General features: G+C 39.7%; 1 protein-coding gene across 5 annotated transcripts in view; it reads right to left on the bottom strand.

Annotated features, from left to right (window-relative positions):
* Window positions 1–20,807, bottom strand: part of ARHGAP6 (Rho GTPase activating protein 6) — a 790,573-nt gene that overhangs the window by 445,430 nt on the left and 324,336 nt on the right. The window contains exon 1 of one of the 5 annotated variants that reach the window (XM_025277137.3): window positions 1,021–1,118. The exons of the other annotated variants lie outside the window; for them this stretch is intronic. The gene's annotated coding sequence lies outside the window, so the exon portion shown is untranslated. Of the gene's footprint in view, window positions 1–1,020; window positions 1,119–20,807 lie in introns of those variants that run through there. 5 annotated transcript variants of the gene reach the window in all.

The following is a 20,807-nucleotide window of genomic DNA, read 5'->3' as shown; positions in this document are numbered from 1 at the left end:
CTAGAAAAGAGAAGTGTGGTTCATAAATACCAAGAGACCTCCTAAGAATCCAGTAGGATTTCATATACATTTCAGTTGATTTACATTTAAATTTGTTATTCATTTACAAGTTCCCACAGGCTACAGTCCATGGGGTCTCAAAGAGTCAGACATGACTGAGTGACTAATACTACTACTACATTTATAGTGTCCCAAACAGGATGAGCTTGACAACTTGTGAATCATAAAAAAAGGAAGAAAATCAAGTTACTAAACAAATTATTTTCCCTTTGAGTCATATGCAGCCCATAAGATAACTCTGACGCAGCACTTATATCACAGAGATATTTACTTAAGATGAACAGAAAACAATTTCCTTGCTGCCATCTAGCCTTTAAAAATCCTTTTAAAAAATGTATATATTCAAAGAGCTTCCAGGGGAAAAAATATCTTTTAGGTCTGTAACTTCTGCAGAAAAAAATAGCCTGAAATATTTCCAAATACACTACTGAGAAAGTGCTCTCTTGAGTACAAACACAATTTTTAATATCTTAAAGAATATCTTGGTTTGAACAACACACCTTTGGGTCGTAGTCAAAGTACACAACTTTGGGTCAAATTCAAATTATGCTCACACACACACACACACCCCACGGTACCACCCACTTCTCTTATTTCCTCCTACAACCAGAAAACGGAATGTTGTACTGCAACAGCACACACCCTTTCAATTTGCATAAATATAATGCCTTTAACCCATCAAAGAAGCACAAAAACATCATCAGGGCTGAAATCAGTCAAAATGAATAATACCTGTTTAAAATCCAAATAAGCCTGTAATTTTAATGTAAAATTTACATGGATGAATAGCTACTATGTTAAAATAAACATCTGCATCACACAATTAAATATAAGTGGCCTAGGAACGCCCAACTTACAAATATCCTGTACATGGGAACAGTCAACCCAAGCGAGCGGATCAGGACCAGGGCAGGCTCTCCCCAGACTTGAAGTTGGGAGAAGAATTCCCCTAGGATTCACCTTAGTCTCTTCCTGCTGGATACCGACGATGGCAGTGATCAGAGAAGGGGGAAATGGGTAGCCATGATTCTCAAGCCACCACAGTACTCCCTTCCCACCATGCTCACCAAGGAATCCATTTCCTATAAATGTTACAAAGAGTGCTTGGGTTCCCAGGCCGGTCCATTAGAAGTCCGCTGGACCCAAAGTGCAGCTGGAACTGTGCTATTAATACCAGGCTGACTTCCCATTTGGAAGCCAACTCCAGTCCTGACAGTGCTCGTCAGCTCTGTTATGGTTAAAAGGATTTGTAGGCGGTCCTGGGAGCCTGCCAGTTAGAACATCCTTTCTGTGGGAAAATTCCTGTGAGGCCCAAACAACTCACTGACAAACACAGTTGTAGTAGACCACATGTTGGGAGACCCTTAGGCATTGACAAATCAATCCTCACCCTTTCCTTCTGGAAATGCCTGGGTGAGTATTATAGTAAACCCTTGCACAAATAAACATACAGCAGGACCAACAGTTGGCACATGACCTGCTCCGTGGTAACCAGTGGGTATTTTTGCTATCATCATTAATGTGACAACAGATCTACTCCTCCCATGATGCACACATGTACATGCATATAGACACCTCACATACATGCACACATACACACTGCACTATACAATGCTCCATGCAAATATGTTTCCATCTATACAGAAATGTCTGTCTTCTCTTGACGAAAAGATGAACCATAATCCAGGCCTGAGCTCTGTACTCTAAATGGTGTTCTCTTGCTTGTACTTGGTTGTGGGGATTGATTTGCTCTTGTTAATCCTCATTCTCAACTGACTCTCCCAAGTCCAAAAGACAACTGTGGGACAACCAGGCAAAGTATGGAACAGGAAGTGAAAGAATCATAATCAAGTTTAGTGCATGCATGCGTGAGCTCTCAGTCGTGTCCAACTCTTTGCAACCTCATGGACTGTAGTCCACCAGACTCTGTTGTCCATGGAATTTTCCAGGCAAGAATACTGGAGTGGGTTGCCATTTCCTGCTCCAGAATCAAGTTTAGACTTGGGACCTAAGTAACATCATGTTCGAATCAACTGAGAAACTCACTATTACATAATAGTCCTCTTAAATTAGTGAAATGTGTGCAAAAGATACTGCTCTCATCAATGGCAGGAAGAATTAGGTACAAACTGATAAAACAATTTCAAATAGTGCCCCCCCTCACACACACAGCTAATAAGGCAACAGAGGAGATGTTGGATAATTACACTAGGAAATGAAGGATATTCCCAGCCTAGGCACCTTAAAAACACACACTGTTAACCAGTCCAAATGAAGCAATGGATCTACCAAAGCAGGTATATCCAGTATACCCTTAGTTGATCTAGCAAAAGAAGCCAAAGCCTTTATTATTTACTTAAAGACAGCATAGGAACCATTGAAGATCAGAGTAGTGTATGAAAGAGCAGAGGGTCTTCCAGATGTGCTATCTTATGTCACATACTCAGAGTCATTAAGCAAAATGCAAGAGTAAAGACAGGGATAAAGCTCACTATGGTGACTTGTCTTCCAGGGAGAGGGCCAGAAGAGAGATTTCAGCAACCTGAATCAACTCCCTTAATTCTCCAATACAGAGCCATAAATGACACTCCAGCTTTGTTGTTAAATCTTTCTCACTTAACCATCCAAAGGATAAAATATTCTAGCACCATGGAGAATCCAAAGTGAAGTAAGAGCAGACTTGAGTTCAGTTCTTAAAATAAATGCCCAAGAATGATCTTTCAAGTTGGCATATCAAATATCAATATATGTATACTTTGTACTAAGTATACATACTATGTTTACTCAGGTAGATGTATATATACTGTGTATATGTGTACGAATACATACAATTTTTCCATATAATGTAGATATTAACCCACCTGAAAAATGCCTTCAAAGTGTATTAATGAGTACAACCATATTCAGTTCCACAGCCATCCATGGGTAGCTAATTAGAAATTAGAGCCTTACTAATTAACATGTTTCCAAACTGAAGGTAAGTTATAAGTATGCACATCTGCTTCAGTTGTGAAACGCACTATCCTTGACACTATTGCACATGTTTCAACAAAAATCTGCCCTCCGGGGTAGACAGAGCTCCTTGAAATATTCAGTCTGATCAATACACAAAGGTAAGCCCTGCCCCTTCAAAGGGGTTCTCTTAAGACATTTGGAAAGACAGCAAGAAAGAATTTCCCCATTCAAGTTAGGTTAACTTGCATGGTGGTGTGGAGCTGGAGAAGGTATTAATTTCACACAGTGCTTTCTCCCAGGCAAAAGTATTTTAAGATAAAAACAGTGGGGAACAAAGTTCTAATTTCAAGTCACTCTGAAAACTAAGCTCCTTCTTTTCAGGGAATTTACCCAGCTTGATGAGTGCTTACAAATCTTCAGTGTTGATGTATTTGCTGGAGTATCCTCATTTGACCAGAAGCAATCTGTCTCAGGCAACAGTAAAACTGCCACTATACTGAAAAAAAAAATTATGGGTGGCATGTATGTCAACCTGGGCTCAGGTGTCCCAAGGGCCACACCTATTTCTCAACAGTTGACCACATCAAGTTTAGGATGAGTTTGAATATCTGACACGTGGCCCAAATGAATTTTACCCTGATTCCCTCACTCCTTGTTTCGATTCCCTCTTCCCTAATTGTTCCACTTACTTTTTGGTCAGTCTCCTTGACCTCATCATTGGGGAAGGTATGCCCATACAGTGGTGCACCTTCGCCAATAAAGGGTCTAGGATTTCTAATGAGACAATCATCTTTTGTGACTGCATCGGGTATACTTTTCATGCAAAGAGATGCTCAGAATACCTGAAAGGACAGGGCATCTAACATTTTTACTGTTGTTGTCAAGCTAACAAAACAGGTTCAATATGTGATGCCAACTGGCTAATAAATGGTTATACGCACACACACACACACACACACACACACACACACACACATATACATACAAGATGGCAAGAGTGAACGTCAACATTTTAGGAATCAGTGAACTAAAATGAAATGGAATGGGTGAATTTAACTCAGATGACCATTATATCTACTACTGTGGGCAAGAATCCCTTAGAAGAAATGGAAGAGCCATCATGGTCAACTAAAGAGTCTGAATTGCAGTACTTGGATGCAAAAACAACAGAATGATCTCTGTTTGTTTCCAAGGCAACCCATTCAATATCACAGTAATCCAACTCTGTGCCCTGACCCATAATGCTGAAGAAGCTGAAGTTGAACGGTTCTATGAAGACCTACAAGACCTTCTACAACTAATACCCCAAAACTATGTCCTTTTCATTATAGGGGATGGGAATGCAAAAGTAGAAAGTCAAGAAACACCTGGAGTAACAGGCAAGTTTGGCCTTGGAGTACAGAATGAAGCAGGGCAAAGGCTAATAGAGTTTTGCCAAGAGAAAGCACTGGTCATAGCAAACACCCTCTTTCAAAAACACAAGAGAAGACTCTACACATGGACATCACCAGATGGTCAATACTGAAATCATATTGACTATGTTATTTGCAGCCAAATATGGAGAAGCTCTATACAGTCAGCAAAAACAAGACCGGGAGCTGACTGTGGCTCAGATCATGAACTCCTTATTGCCAAATTCAGACTTAAATTGAAGAAAGTAGGGAAAACCACTAGACCATTCAGGTATGACCTAAATCAAATCCCTTAGGATTATACAGTGGAAATGAGAAATAGATTTAAGGGACTAGATCTGATAGAGTGCCTGATGAACTATGGACGGAGGTTCATGACATTGTACAGGAAACAGGGATCAAGGCCATCCCCATGGAAAAGTAATGCAAAAAAGAAAAATGGTTGTCTGAGGACGCCTTACAAATAGCTGTGACAAGAAGACAAGCGAAAAGCAAAGGAGAAAAGGAAAGATATAAGCATCTGAATGCAGAGTTCCAAAGAATAGCAAGGAGAGATAAGAAAGCCTTCCTTAGCGATCAATGCAAAGAAATAGAGGAAAACAACAGAATGGGAAAGACTAGAGATCTCTTCAAGAAAATTAGAGGTACCAAGGGAATATTTCATGCAAAGATGGGCTTGATAAAGGACAAAAATGGTATGGACCTAACAGAAGCAGAAGACATTAAGAAGCGGTGGCAAGAATACACAGAAGAACTGTACAAAAAAGATCTTCTTGACTCAGATAATCACGATGGTGTGATCACTGACCTAGAGCCAGACATCCTGAAATGTGAAGTCAACTGGGCCTTAGAAGGCATCACTACGAACAAAGCTAGTGGAGGTGATGGAATTCCAGTGGAGCTCTTTCAAATCCTGAAAGATTATGCTGTGAAAGTGCTACACTCAATATGCCAGCAAATTTGGAAAACTCAGCAGTGGCCACAGGACTGGAAAAGGTCAGTTTTCATTCCAATCCCAAAGAAAGGCAATGCCAAAGAATGCTCAAACTACTGCACAATTGCACTCATATCACACGCTAGTAAAGTAATGCTCAAAATTCTCCAAGCTAGGCTTCAGCAATACGTGAACCGTGAACTCCCAGATGTTCAAGCTGGTTTTAGAAAAGGCAGAGGAACCAGAGATCAAACTGCCAACATCTGCTGGATCATGGAAAAAGCAAGAGAGTTCCAGAAAAACATCTATTTCTGCTTTATTGACTATGCCAAAGCCTTTGACTGTGTGGATCACAACAAACTGTGGAAAATTCTGAAAGAGATGGGAATAGACCACCTGACCTGCCTATTGAGAAATCTGTATGCAGGTCAAGAAGCAACAGTTAGAACTGGACACGTAACAACAGACTGGTTCCAAATATAGAAAGGGGTACATCAGGGCTGTATATTGTCACCCTGGTTATTTAACTTACATGCAGAGTACATAATGAGAAACATTGGGTTAGATGAAGCACAAGCTGGAATCAAGATTGCTGGGAGAAATATCAATAACCTCAGATATGCAGACAATACCACCCTTATGGCAGAAAGTGAAGAACTAAAGAGCGTCTTGATGAAAGTGAAAGAGGAGAGTGAAAAAGTTGGCTTATAACTCAACATTCAGAAAACTAAGATCATGGCATCCAGTACTGTCACTTCATGGCAAATAGACGGGGAAACAGTGGAAACAGTGATAGACTTTATTTTGGGGGGCTCTAAAATCACTGCAGATAGTGATTGCAGCCATGAAATTAAAAGATGCTTACTCCTTGGAAGAAAGCTTATGACCAACCTAGATAGCATATTAAAAAGCAGAGACATTACTTTGCCAACAAATGTCCATCTAGTCAAAGCTATGGTTTTTCCAGTAGTCATGTATGGATGTGAGAGTTGGATCATAAAGAAAGCTGAGCACCAAAGAATTGATGCTTTTGAACTGTGGTGTTGGAGGAGACTCTTGAGAGTCCCTTGGACTGCAAGGAGATCAAACCGTAAAGGAAATCAGTCCTGATTATTCATTGGAAGGACTGATGCTGAAGCTGAAGCTCCAATACTTTGGCCACCTGATGCGCAGAACTGACTCATTGGAAAAGACCTTGATTCTGGGGAAGATTGAAGTCAGGAGAAGAAGGGGACGACAGAGGATGAGATGGTTGGATGGCGTCACTGACTCAATGGACATGAGTTTGAGTAAACTCTAAGTTGGTGATGGACTGGGAGGCCTGGCATGCTGCAGTCCATGGGGTTGCAAAGAGTGGGACATGACTGAGTGACTGAACTGAAATGAACATGTACTTACACACCTGGAGGAGGGCATGGCAACTCACTCCAGTATTCTTGCCTGGAGAATCCCATAGACAGAGGAGCCTGGAGGGCTGCAGTCCAGTGGGTTGCAGAGAGTCAGACATGACTGAAGCAACTTAGCACGTACACACGCACACACACACACATAGTGATATGGTAGAGTGGGTAGGTAGCCTTTACCATCTCACAGTTCTTCAGTGGTTTTACTTACCTACCAAAGAGAATATAATAGTTGTGAATGCCCAAACCGGTGAGGGTCAGTGTATAACACCTAACCCTACAAGATTGGTGTGATGATTAAATGAGATAATAATTGCCAAGCATTTAAGACAGAACCTGGCATCTAGAAAGAGACACAACCACCATCACCACGATCACCAGCATCATCATTACTATCATTATACTACTACTATCACCATCAGCATCATTTTGACTATTAATTATAGGATTTTAGTTAAGAAAGGAATGTGCCCTATGATAGAGTAAACTCAAAGGTAAACACAGTAATATATAGTTTTTGTATTTACAGGGGTGACCCAGTAATGTATCAGCCTCAATATATTTTCCGCACGGATGACTCCAAAAGGTTTAGGTAAATGACCAATTTCAGTGAAAGTGAAGGTGAAGTAGCTCAGTCGTGTCCGACTGTTTGCGACCCCATGGACTGTAGTCTATCAGGCTCCTCCGTCCATGGGATTTTTCCAGGCAAGAGTGCTGGAATGGATTGCCATTTCCTTCTCCAGGGGATCTTCCTGACCCAGGAATCGAACCTGGGTCTCCTGCATTGCAGGCAGATGCTTTACCATCTGAGCCATTTTTTTTTTTTTTTTTTTTTTTGAAATTTACCAGATATAACATGTAGCAGAAATGGTTACACATTCAAATGGATGTAAAAACTATGAACATCATGTACTAATAACTAGAAAGAATAGATAATAGGAGAGAGAATTAGTGTTTTAAACTATAATTTAAACTTATAATAATTTAATTAGATCAAAAGTTTAGAATGAGACTAAGACAAAAAGATTAAAAAAATTAGAGAGAAGTCTGCATTTAAGGAGGCCTGGCATGCTGCGATTCATGGGGTCGCAAAGAGTCAGACACAACTGAGCGACTGAACTGAACTGAACTGCATTTAAATTGTTAAGAAAATTAATCTGGGATAGAGAAGCCGTTTGAGGAAGAGGTAAAGCTCTTAGATTGTCCACGAAGCTCAAATGAAGTCTGACAAAAGTGCTAAACCAGGTAACGGAAACTTGGGCAGCATGAAAAGAACTTTAGAATCCAACCTGATAAAAATAGTAATGCAATGTACTCCATTCAGGTCAGGGCACTCCTGGAGCATCAAACTGTGTTCTGGAGGCCACACCTTTGGAAGACATTGACCCATCCAGCAAGCCCTGAAGGGAGCAGTGTGGATGGGGGAGGGAAAGTTCTAGATATATCATCAATAATAAATCTATTAATTTCACAAATGGATTTGAGTCTGTTTAGTCTGGAGTGGTGAGACTTCCCAGGTGGCTCAGAAGGTGAACAATCTGCCTGCAATGCAGGAGGCCTGGGTTCAATACCTGGGTTGGGAAGATCCTCTGGAGAAGGAAGGGCTACCCACTCTAGTATTCTTGCCTGAAGAAGTCCATGGACAGAGGAGCCTGGCAGACTACAGTCCCTGGGGTCGCAAAGAGTCAGACACAACTGAGAGACTTTCACACATTACAGTCTGGAGTGGCAGAGACTGTGAGGTATGAGAAATGCTGGCTTAAAATATTTGAGTGGCCATCAAGGGAATTCAGTAGTACATCTGGCCTATCTTTCAAGAGAGCAGATTTCAAATGACTGAATGGGAATTCCTGGGAGTAGGCCTGGACCTTTCCCCAGGAGATTCTTTCTAAAGAAAATATTTACCCAAGGATAAGTGGCTTAGGGGGAAGAGAACTCTTTAAATTCAGAGGTTCATGTAGCTAACCATTTGATCATCTATTACCAATGTAGATAAAATGGATTCCTACTTTGGGTGAGAGGCCAAGTACATGATCTCTGAGGTTGCACCACCAAGATTCAATTCTCCTACACTGTTTTGATGAAATATATGAAGAAGAGGCATAAAAAACCCCAGGGGTTCCCTTGTGGCTCAGCTGGTAAAGAATCTGCCTTCAATGTGGGACACCTTGGTTCGATCCCTGGGTTGGGAAGATCCCTTGGAGAAGGGAAAGGCTACCCACTCCAGTATTCTGGCCTGGAGAATTCCATCGACTATGCAGTCCATGGGGTCACATAGAGTCAGACACGACTAAGCGAGTTTCACTTCCCTTCATGAAGAAGAGGCAAGGGTTCATTAAGGGAGAAGAGGATGCTTAAAAATGAGAGAGAAGAAATTTATTGATGGCTTTGGGTGGCTGAGGTGTGTAGCGAGTGGTGTAGTCTCCATGATAAGTGGATTCATGCTAATTAATTAATAAAGGCCTGAACCAAACTTTAGAATTTTAAGGCTGGTCCTAGGAATGATGCCTCATGCTTTTCCATGTTCCCTACAATATCTTAGGTAGTAGGCATGTGGTAGGTGTTCACCAACCACTTGCTGCTTGGTTAACTTGCCATTTTTTCTTCAGGGGATTCAGGTTAAAGAATGAGGAATAATCAGCCAACAGTGGAAACTGGTTTGATAAAGTGGCTATTTGCTTGACTGCTTTCACTAGGGTGTATGACTCTAACCTGACTGGAAGTATTTTGATGTCAGAATGATAAAAATTGCTTTGGCTGTTTTGTGGCAAAATATCATAGTATCAGTACGTTTGTTTGTTTGTTTCGGCCATGCCATGCATTCGGCATGTGGGATCTTAGTTCCCCAATTGTTTCCCCTTCAGTGGAATTCTATCCACTGGACTGCCAGGGAATTCCCTGGGGTTTTTTCCTTAAACACTTTCATCACTCCTAAATTTTTTGCCTTTTGAAAAACATTGTTATACTTTTTTATATCTGGTGGGACATTAATGAATTTTGCTAGACTGTGATTCAATACTGTAGTGATTTAATATAATTACTTGATATAACATTCTAAGATACATGGCATATATTTTATTATGTGCACATTTTAATATCTAATAAAACTTTCTAGAAGATTTACATCCATCTATTCACTACATAGTTAAATTACATCAAAAGAAATTGAGAACTTATCACATAATTAAATAACATAAAATATCCACCTTGCTTTGACCCAGAAATGAGGAAAATGATGTTATAGTGTTAAACAAGTTTAGAACATTATCACAGGGCATATTTGTTAGAAGGCATGGTATCTTCAAATATTCCCTTTGCCTCTTTATTCCTATGTTGGTAATACACTTAGTACTAACTGAGACTGTGCCTCTAATTAATTTGTTTTCACCTTTTGTTGCTGGGGAATTTCATCATAGCTATATTACCTGCCAGTAGATGATAGTTCAGGTCAACTGAGAATGCTACCGCATTCTCTCCTGCAGTCTCTGAGTATTTCACTGTGGACTTTAATTGCAATAGCATGCTTATAACTGAACCCCAAATTGCGCTGAATTGGGAAGTCATTTTCTTTTAGTCACCTTTTATAATTAATATGAAAATAACAGATACATACACAATGCATCATTCTTCACATTTCATCATTGGACTTAATCACTGCCAGAGCATTGAGGATGGATGAAATCCAAGGGGCTTTGATTCACGGGATTCTTGACTTTTCTCTCATTCAGTTGGTGGGAAACTCTCTTCAAGTTAGATGAGGGATACAGTTAGAGAAATCTGCACCCTACACTCTCAGAATTTGGCTCCTTTCTTTATTGGTCTTCAAATCTGATATGTATTTTGGTCAGTTGATCAGACTTCTAATTCTATCCACTGCATTCAAATAGCTATAGTATTTTTTCTCCTTTCTTTCCCCAAGTTTGCAGTATTCTCAGGTATGGAGTCTCTCTGGCTAGTGGCACAGGACTGTCTGAATGCCAAAAAGCATCTCTCCTCTGTGCTAATAAGTCACTTAAAGCCCAAGTAGTACCTTGGATATCTATAAGTCATGACCAGTAGTGTCCTAGGGACACAGAGATTTTCCTAATAAATACCTGCTATATGAACAAAGGAACTAGAAGTACCAACCAGGTATGCTTCTTCTCAAACTTGGGTCTTCACTATGATTTTTTTTTCAAATTGAGATATAATTCACATACCATAAAATTAACCAATTTGAAGTGTGCAACACTTCATGGCAAATTGATAGGGAAACAATGGAAACAGTGACAGACTTTATTTTGGGGGGCCCCCAAATCACTGCAGATCGTGACTGCAGCCATGAAATTAAAAGATGCTTGCTCCTTGGAAGAAAAGCTATGACAAACCTAGACAGCATTTTAAAAAGCAGAGACATTACTTTGCCAACAAAGGTCTGTCTAGTCAAAGCTATGGTTTTTCCAGTAGTCATGTATGGATGTGCGAGTTGGACCATAAAGAAAGCTGAGTGCCGAAGAATTGATGCTTTTGAACTGCGGTGTTGGAGAAGACTCTTGAGAGTCCCTTGGACTGCAAGGAGATCAAACCAGTCCATCCTAAAGGAAATCAGTCCTGAATATTCACTAGAAGGACAGATGCTGAAGTTGAAACTCCAATATTTTGGCCACCTGATGTGAAGAACTGACTCATTGGAAAAGATCCTGATGCTGGGCAAGATTGAAGGCAGGAGGAAAAGGGGACAGCAGAGGATGAGATGGTTGGATGGCATCACTGACTCTATGTACATGAGTTTGAGCAAGCTCCAAGAGTTGGTGATTGACAGGGAATCCTGGTGTGCTGCAGTCCATGGGGTCGCAAAGAGTCGGACACGACTGGGCAACTGAACTGAACTGAAAGTGTGCAACTCAATGGGTTTTAGTATATTCATAGACTTGTGCAACAATCACCACAATCAATTTCAGAACATTTTCATCACCCCCAAAGAAACCCATACTCAATAACACATACTCCCCATTCCAATATTCCCCAGTCCCTGGCAACCATGAATTTCCTTTCATTGTCTGTGGATTTGCCTGTTCTGGGTATTGCATATAAATGCAGTCAAACAGTATGGGCCTTTTGTGTTTACATTCTTTACTGAGTGTGATGTTTTCAAGTCTCATCCATGTTGTAACATTTATCATTCCTTTTTGTGACTGAATAGAATTCTATTATATGCATATATCACATTTGCTTATCCATTTATCACTTGATGGACATTTAGATTCTTTCAATTTTGTGGCTATTATAAATAATGCTGCCATGAACATTCATATACATGCTTCTGTATGGACATAGGTTTTCATTTCTCTTAGGAATACATTCAGGAGTGGTATTTCTAGGTCATATGATAATTCTTTTCTTAATTATATCTTGTTTTCCTCATACAGCCATAAATGATCTCAGTCCTTTTGTAAAGTCTCCCATAATTTAGTAATTCTATTGCTTTTTTATAAGAGAAAAATCAGTTAAGGTTATTTCATTCTGTTTTATCATCATAAAGGTCATCTATTCATGTCTAGTAACAGTTTAATGGAAAGTCCTGCAGAAACTCAAAATTAAATCCTATGTATTTATCTTCCTAACAATAAATTCATCTTATTTTAGAAAAAATCTGCATGTAAAAGAGTGGGTAAATTCTCCATTGATTAGTAATACAAATGGACCAACTGGAATTAGTGATGTCATAAAAAACTTTTTATGCGCAACTTTTTTTAGAAAATATTCCAGAATACATATAATCACTCAGAATAAAAGAAGAAACTTAATTAGAAAATAAGAGGAACATTTATAATTAACAAATTCATTAATTCTGCAAATATCTCTTAAAGGAAAGTTAAAGGTAACTAAACAGTCTTGCTCATAAACATTAAAATTATAACCTCCAAATCTCATGTAACATATACTAAAAGGTTTGTTCAGCAGCAAACTTCCGAATACCATATTTCAATACATTCACTATTCCGAGCTACCTTAATATAAGCATTATTAAACCCTGTAATTGTGCACTGCATTGCTTCACACTTTAAAACAATTTTCCTTCCCTTGTCTTCTAAGAAGATGCTTCAGTGAAATCATTTTGTAAAAATCCACTGGGATTGAAGACCATTAGCAATTTACTAGTCAGTCACACAGATAAAATGTGACTTTGAATCTTATACAAATACCATTCACAAATGCAAACTGTTTTTCTACATCTTTAGTTGATGAAGAGAATATACAAACACATTCCCTCTGATACTTCACTTTGAAGGTCCTCTTACAACAAAAAGAAAAAAAACATAGAAAACAAAGTTGAGGTACAAGATCTTTGAGCAGTGTCATCCCTACTAATTTTGCTTTTAGAAATGGCTACTGAGCTCCACAAATCACTAACAAGGCCACTACCCTTAAAATCCAAGTGTTAGGCCTTATCCCCGAATGGATGTTAAGCATGTTAAAGGAAATGAAATCTCTAGGGTCAGCATCAGGAGTGTTGACAAGGAAATCCACAAGCATGGTGCAATGTGGGTTGTTTTTCAAACTAGTTCCAAACTGTAAAAAGCCCACAAACACACGTTAGAGCTGCCTTCCTTTCACAACTCAAAACAATCCCAGTTCACATCAATCCTCACTCTGCCCAGTTTCCATGCTAGGAATACTGGCTATTTTAGCATTTACCTCAGGCAAACAACATTAGCAAGGCAAATTACTACTTGGCAAAGTACACAACTCTGAGGTGGTCTGCTCTGCCTGCTATTTTTCTGTGTAGGTAACAATTACATGGTGGTGGTTTAGCTGCTAAGTCGTGTCCGACTCTTGCAACCCCATGGACTGTAGCCTGCCAGGCTCCCATGTCCATGGGATTCTCCAGGCAAGAGCACTGGAGAGGGTTGCCAATTCTCACCAATGCAGAGGTAACTGCAAACCATTTATATCTTAGTAAGAGGGAATAAAGTAATAGATGTTGGGGTGTCATCTCCCAGATATGTATGAAGTTGCTTTGTAGTATCAATGACAAATTGTCAACTAACCTCCGCTGGTAAAGTCCACTGAACTTGCTTCTAGATGACCTGAATTAGAAGTTCTCTTCTACCAATATTTATCCATGACCTTGGGAAAGTTACTTAACTTGGTTAGCAGCCTCTGTTGCTGATCCAACAGTCATTTCCCCTTCCCCACTCCTTCCAAATAGAGGCTGACACTGTTTGGCTATTTAATCTTCCCCCAAATGACAAAGGGGAGATGACCCATCTCATTGTTAGATGGGTCCATCTGACAGACCCTCATTGTTTTTAGTAAGTTGCAATTATACCACTGCATTTGCCAGGATTGTTTTAAGGGAAATGGATAGCACAATAAGTTAAATCGTATAACAATTAGAAAAAGAGCAAGACACAGAAAGAACTGTGGCTCTCAATAAGATGCAAGTATAATTCCCTCTAGGGGAAAAGAAATCGCTGTTAGGCAACCTGGGGCACTGCCACTGCACAGGGATGAGGCTCACATGAGTTTATTTGACTATCAAGTCCAACACGGCTGCTTGAGCTCTGGACGGTATATTAGTACTTTAGCCAACAGGAGGCCCTCATTAGTGGGGACTTAGTTACATGGCCACAATTAGCTGTATGGGAGGCAGTGAAAGGTGGGTGGGGAGAAGGGGCAGCGATTGGCAGTCATTGCCACAGCATGTGACCAAATTTCGGCCAATGAGATATGAAGAAGCTTCTAGGAAAGTCTCTAGCTAAGAAGGAGAAAGGAAGAGATGGCCTGTACTTCTTCCAGTCACTGTTACTGTCAATGCGATGTCTGGGACCGAGGCAGCCATCTTGCTGCAAGCCCAAGAGTAAAGCCAACACACGGAGCATTCAAGAGCCTGCAGGGGGAAAGATCAGCCACTCTAATATTCTGTCCAAGGATCCCATGCCACTCTGAAATTCTTATTATATTAGACTGCAATCTCATTGCTATTCCATTATGTTGGAGAGACAGTATTCTGGTACTTGTAGCTGAATCCCTTCTATTTCATTCAACCTAGCCCATAGGCCTTCCTAATTTGAAGACAGTTATTTCTTCCTCTTGGTCTGTATCTTCACAAGCTAAAAATTCTAGTGATATAAACAACCAATCAATTATTGTTTAATCACTATTATCAAAATATACTTTGGTTACTCCTTGTTTTATTTAAAAATGAATACAGGAAACCATACTGCATTCATTTACTCAGGTACTCAAATTTGTCCTAGAAAACATAACAGTTTTGAAATCTTGGCTTCACCATTTCTGGCACAATGATCTAGAGCAAGTAATTTAGTCTCTGAGAGCCACAGTTTCCTTATATGTTTAAAAAGAAAGGAAAATACCATCTTTTTTTAGGAGTGTGTGAATGTCAGAAATACATATAAATGACATAATGTCAGATATACAGTAGGTGCTCAATAACTGGCAACTATTATAATGAGAGTGTTAACAGCCTCAGTTGGGAAGCTGGGGGTCCCCAAGCGGCAGGAGGAAATAAAACTGCAAGTGGCAGATTTTTTTTTTTTCTTTTCTCGGCTAATCCTGTGTTGTCATGGCGACACCTATTTCCACCTGAACTTACTTTATCTCAAACCTTGAGCTAACCAATGCATTTTCCTCATGGAAATGTCTTTCTTAAGCTATGTTAATGAACTATGCATTTGCTTAGAAATCTGCCTTATTTCAAGATTCATGTCAATTGTCTTATGGCCCAGATTGACTCACCTTGTGCCAACGTTATCTCAAAATGCATGTTGCTGGTGAGGGGCCTGGTGCAACTCGCTCAGTTCTGAGGCGTTTTCTTTTTTCTAATTAGCAGCTTGGTAATAGGTATATAACTCTTTGCTAAAAACTAACAAGGAAGCACTCTTTCTGTCCCCTTCTGATGTCTGTGTCAGAAGCTTTCACTATCTCTTTTATACTTTGAAAGTGAAAGTCGTTCAGCCATATCCGACTCTTTGCGACCCCATGGATATACAGTCCATGGAATTCTCCAGGCCAGAGTACCGGAGTGGGTAGCCATTCCCTTCCCCAAGGGATCTTCCCAGCTCAGGGATTGAACCCAGATCTCCCACATTGCAGGTGGATTCTTTACCAGCTGAGCCACCAGGGAAGCCCCTTTTATACTTTAATAAAACTTTATTACATAAAAAGCTCTGAGAGATCAAGCCTCATCACTGGCCCTGGGTTGAATTCCTCTCCTCCAGAGGCCATGGATCCCAGTGTTATTCATGGCTCCAAACAGCAACCTTTCAATACCTTGGGCAGCCACTGAGGACACAAAGATGAAATGGGTTGATCTCATTCAGAGTTGCATTCCTTCCTTCTTTCCCTCCTTCTTTCATTTCTTTATACACATGTATATATGTATATATTCTACCGAGTTTCAGAAGTCACTGAAAGCAGTCAGAAGGCAAATATAAAAATGACAGCAATGTTTTACCTTAGAGAATAAAGAACTCAGAGAACTATGAGTTGTCAAAGACAGCAGAAAGAAGGAAACAGCAGATAACACAGATGAAGAGAAATCTTGCGGGAAAGAGGAGAGTCAAGCTATTAGAGACTAGAGAGAAGAAAGGGCTAAAGAAGAGAGAGGGGGGTTGATGTGGGAGAGGCAAAGGGAGGGAGAGAAAGCAAGAGACTGAAATAGTGAGTGGGTAGGTGAAGTTGAGTCTACAGCCTGGTAAATGTCCACCATTATTAAAGACTCAAGTTTTGCACAGTGATGAGTTCCTTTGGGTCCTGTCTGGAGTGGTATTCCAGTGCTCCCAAGTACTAAGAGGTTTTTCTCCTCTTCCATTCCTTCTCTTATAACTTTATAATGAATTTTTACTATCTAAAATAACCAAGCATGTCTCTGTTCTCTGCAACACAAGAGATCCTGAAACAAAGTAAATGGTAGCAGAAGCCATGGAATTAACAACACAATGAAGGGAATGTGAGTACAGTGTTAAGTGAAGAGGGCTGAAATGGAAAGGTTTAAGAACAAAAGAAGGGAAAGATGCCTGCAAAGGTGATTAAGATGTATTGCCTTGGAATGTAGGGAGAGAAATAAAGGAGCTATGGAAAAAGGAGGAAAAGAGGTTGCCAGGGAGAAACAGAGCTGAATTCAAAGGCCACAGGGCTTAAATGCAATAAGGACTCATCTTTCTGAACTGGCAATGAGGTCATCCATAACCTTGGAAAAAGCAGAATCAAGAGAGTGATAGGGTGAAAGCCAGCTGGCAGAGGATTGAGAAGTGAATAGAGATGAGTATGTGAAGTAGTTTTGAGTATAAACTACCTTTATGCAAGGTGTTAGCTATAAAAAAAAAACAGATAAGATGGCTTTCAGGAGAGGTTTGCTCAAGGAAAGGTTTTGATATGAGGAGATAATTAAGTGTGTAGAAGAGAAGCTGAAGCTAGAGGAAAGTGAGATGATACTATATAGAGCTGACCCTGAAGAAGCATGATTGCATGGAATTTGGGTAGGAAGACAAATTCTTTACCTCTGAGATTGAAAGAAATAGGGCCTGGCAGCTCATTTGAATTTCATTTGTGATCGATCTTTTGCCACAAGACAAATTGACACAGTGCTTTCAAATGAAACTATCTATAACAAAGGAATATGTCAAGCTTAAAATTAGCTTAGTTTAAGCTTATGAAGTATTATGCATAGACAATATGGCTATCCATAATTTGCCAATAATTGTCCCTTGCTCTGGATCATAAGCCCATTTCATAAGAGCGCTGCTGGGGCTGGGTTTCTGGAAGTGATGAATCTCACAGTTGTGGCTGGCCAATGAATCACCCAGGAAGTTTGAGAGACCAGGATGTTGTTACCTCGAGATCTTGAGGCTTTCAGGCTTCCACCCTATCAGGCAGGCACATCTGCTTCTCCAAATGAAGGAAACAAGACAAGAATAGAAGAGACAGTTGGCAAAGCCTCAAGTCAGCCTTTGCCCTCTCCTTTCTTGTTTCCTGTACTGACCCGGAACTATCTATGTGAGCTGTATTGGAGCAATTCTGCACTCTGAAGAACTAAAATAGGAATGATGGATAGTGCTTTTTTTTTCTTCAGCATCTCTGAAAAGCCAATTGATTCATTTACTCACCCCACAAATTTTAATTGATTCCATATTATGTACTAGAGTTATTCCAGGTGCTGGAAAAGAGTGCTGGTAATAAAATGAATTTTTTATGTAGTATACAAGGCCATGGGTCTCACATATGGACAGATTATTAGTAAAGATTTTTGTATAGCACAGGAAACTGTACTCAATATCTTGCAATAATCTATCATATAATGGAACAGAATCTGAAAAAGGATATATATGTGTGTGTGTGTGTGTGTGTGTGTGTGTATGAATCACTTTGCTGTACACTTGAAACATGACACTGTAAATTAGCGATACTTCAACTTTAAAAAATAAGTTTAAAAAATGTGGTGCTTCTAGAGGAGAAAAGAAAGGATTCTTATGGTTTATCTAAACGGATGCATCTGTAAATCTCACTAAGCATATCGCAGTACTGTTTACAGAAAAATGAGGTTGTTGTTTATTTTTCAGCATGGAGGATGCACACGTTGTGTTTTCATTTATGAGGTACAGATCAGGGTGGACAAACCCTTAAGATAAATACTCCATTCTGAAGCCCACAAGATAATGAACTTTCAAAGGCTTACATGTATTCAAAGTTTCATCGTGGCTCATTTGGCTAATGGTTCCATATCTGTCAGAAGATCCAGGTGACACATTAGAGAGGGCAAGTTTATTTTCTTATCATCTAAAACAGCACTCTTATTCCTCCTCCAATACTAACTTCTAACTTGCCTTAATTATCACATTTGGATTCAGCTTCCAGTAATCTGTCTGAAATTGTTTTAAGATTTTTAAATTAGAAAAGGTTAGACTATATCACTTCTTCAGAGAAGGCAATGGCACCCCACTCCAGTACTCTTGCCTGGAAAAACCCATGCACAGAGGAGCCTGGTAGGCTGCAGTCCATGGGGTCGCTAAGAGTCAAACACGACTGAGCGACTTCACTTTCACTTTTCACTTTCCTGCATTGGAGAAGGAAATGGCAACCCACTCCAGTGTTCTTGCCTGGAGAGTCCCAGGGATGGGGGAGCCTGGTGGGCTGCTGTCTATGGGGTCGCACAGAGTCGGACACGACTGAAGTGACTTAGCTTAGCTTATATCACTCCTTTTTTTTATTTTATTTTATTTTTAAACTTTACAAAATTGTATTAGTTTTGCCAAATATCAAAATGAATCCTCCACAGGTATACATGTGTTCCCCATCCTGAACCCTCCTCCCTCCTCCCTCCCCATACCATCCCTCTGGGTCGTCCCAGTGCACCAGCCCCAAGCATCCAGTATCGTGCATCGAACCTGGACTGGCAACTCGTTTCATACATGATATTATACATGTTTCAATGCCATTCTCCCAAATCTTCCCACCCTCTCCCTCTCCCACAGAGTCCATAAGACTGTTCTATACATCAGTGTCTCTTTTGCTGTCTCGTACACAGGGTATTGTTACCATCTTTCTAAATTCCATATATATGCGTTAGTATACTGTATTGGTGTTTTACTTTCTGGCTTACTTCACTCTGTATAATAGGCTCCAGTTTCATCCACCTCATTAGAACTGATTCAAATGTATTCTTTTTAATGGCTGAGTAATACTCCATTGTGTATATGTACCACTGCTTTCTTATCCATTTATCTGCTGATGGACACCTAGGTTGCTTCCATGTCCTGGCTATTATAAACAGTGCTGCGATGAACATTGGGGTACACATGTCTCTTTCCCTTCTGGTTTCCTCAGTGTGTATGCCCAGCAGTGGGATTGCTGGGTCGTATGGCAGTTCTGTTTCCAGTTTTTTAAGGAATCTCCACACTGTTCTCCATAGTGGCTGTACTAGTTTGCATTCCCACCAACAGTGTAAGAGGGTTCGTTCCCTTTTCTCCACACCCTCTCCAGCATTTATTACTTGTAGACTTTTGGATCGCAGCCATTCTGACTGGTGTGAAATGGTACCTCATTGTGGTTTTGATTTGCATTTCTCTGATAATGAGTGATGTTGAGCATCTTTTCATGTGTTTGTGAGCCATCTGTATGTCTTCTTTGGAGAAATGTCTATTTAGTTCTTTGGCCCATTTTTTGATTGGGTCATTTATTTTTCTGGAGTTGAGCTGTAGGAGTTGCTTGTATATATATATTTTTAATTTTATTTTATTTTTAAACTTTACAAAATTGTATTAGTTTTGCCAAATATCAAAATATTTTTGAGATTAGTTGTTTGTCAGTTGCTTCATTTGCTATTATTCTCTCCCATTCTGAAGGCTGTCTTTTCACCTTGCTAATAGTTTCCTTTGATGTGCAGAAGCTTTTAAGTTTAATTAGGTCCCATTTGTTTATTTTTGCTTTTATTTCCAATATTCTGGGACGTGGGTCATAGAGGATCCTGCTGTGATGTATGTCAGAGAGTGTTTTGCCTATGTTTTCCTCTAGGAGTTTTATAGTTTCTGGTCTCACATTTAGATCTTTAATCCATTTTGAGTTTATTTTTGTATATCACTTCTTAAGATATAGGACTGAAAAAAGAACAAAGATGCTTTCAATTTATGACTCCCATAAGGTTAACTCTTATTCTAAAATAATGCTTCCTAATATTGCTGTTGTCAAGCTTAAAGGGTATTATCTATTCTATTATGTTGTATAATATTACATCTACCTCTCTGTCTCCATAGCCTACAAAAATACCTGACAAAGGATGAAAAGGTTTAATAAAATAACTTAATAAACAAGTATTTGTCACCCTTTTAAAATTTGTAGCCTTGAAGCTTTCCATCTCTTTGCTCCCACTTTTTACAGAATAGAGAAACCTAGTATTTCCATGGATTCTCAACATACAAGACTTAGGTGCTATAACTGAGGTGCCCATATGTCCCAGTTTGCTTAGGGTCATTCCAGTTTATGCCTAATGTGCCAGTGTCTTTATTGCTAGTGGTGCTTTCCAAAGTGTCCTGGTTTAAATGA

This window comes from Bubalus bubalis, chromosome X (assembly GCF_019923935.1).
Source record: "Bubalus bubalis isolate 160015118507 breed Murrah chromosome X, NDDB_SH_1, whole genome shotgun sequence".
NCBI classification, from domain to species: domain Eukaryota; kingdom Metazoa; phylum Chordata; class Mammalia; order Artiodactyla; family Bovidae; genus Bubalus; species Bubalus bubalis.
Note: the sequence above shows the minus strand (reverse complement) of the source record. Positions and strands in the feature narration are given on the sequence as shown.